The following is a 1,026-nucleotide window of genomic DNA, read 5'->3' on the forward strand; positions in this document are numbered from 1 at the left end:
CCTATTTATTATAGCACCTATTTTCAATTGATAAATTATGCTTTACTTCATGTGCTTACACTGAATTCAAAAATGCAAAATACAATTCCAATTTCCAACCAATAATGTCTTTCAAAATCTTGTTTAACCTCACCACAAAATTAATTTTACTTTAGCTTGAAACCAATTGCGTTTTCAAGGGATACTGAAACACAACAGAGATCCTACTGGGTTGTACTATCCACTTTTTTGAAACAAACCTGTTTTTAAAATTAACTGTAAAAGTTATATATATATATATTCTTTTTTTTTTTTTTTTAAGTGAACCTGCACTGATCCCTAAGAAGATATGACACTGGGACTTACAGGAAAGACACAGGATATGCCGAGCACTAAGTAGCAGAGACTGCAGGATCCCTGATGTCTCCCGAAGGAATTTCAACCTTGGCTTTAAGGGCTGGGCCTGATTCGCGACAGCCCCTGACTGACAGCCCGGCGCTGCAGAGTAGCTCTCGGTTCTCGGTTAAAAGGGCCGCCTCCGCGGGGGCCACATGGCCCCGTTTCGCGCAAGTGCGTGCTTTGGCGCTGCAGCCGGACTCCCCGCGCCGCCGCGCGCAAGCGGTCAAAGGCAGTGCGTTAGAAAATATGTTTCTTTTTTATATTAAGACATTGACTTGTACTTCGAAGTCTCTGAGAAAAGAAGAATCTGCATGTACTTTTATATACATCTATTTTTATTTCATTATTAAAATTTTCATCTGTTTTAGCCAGCTTAGGCTAAATCATGCAGTAACAAACGATCTCAAGTCTTGTGGACTAAACAATAAAAGTTTATTTCTTGCTCACGTTTATGCTCATCACATTGATGTCCTGCAGCTTTGCTCAATGTGCTCTCTATTTTGGAAGTAAGTCTGAATAAGTGGCCCTTATGTGGAGCGTGCTGGGTTTGTGACAGAGAGGAAAGAGAGGTGAGAATGAAGCAATGGCTCTCAAAACTACAGCATGAAAGTGGCATATGTCACTTGTTAATAAGTTATTTCATTATAA

The 1,026-nt window shown here is 40.0% G+C and overlaps 1 non-coding gene across 1 annotated transcript; it reads right to left on the reverse strand.

Annotated features, from left to right (window-relative positions):
- Positions 1–489: 489 nt before the first annotated feature.
- On the reverse strand, positions 490–614 carry LOC118896220. The gene has a single exon (XR_005020129.1). It is a non-coding gene; the product is annotated as a small nucleolar RNA SNORA76 (small nucleolar RNA).
- Positions 615–1,026: the final 412 nt, after the last annotated feature.

The sequence above is a fragment of the Balaenoptera musculus genome, chromosome 5 (genome assembly GCF_009873245.2).
Source record: "Balaenoptera musculus isolate JJ_BM4_2016_0621 chromosome 5, mBalMus1.pri.v3, whole genome shotgun sequence".
Classification (NCBI taxonomy): Eukaryota; Metazoa; Chordata; class Mammalia; order Artiodactyla; family Balaenopteridae; genus Balaenoptera; species Balaenoptera musculus.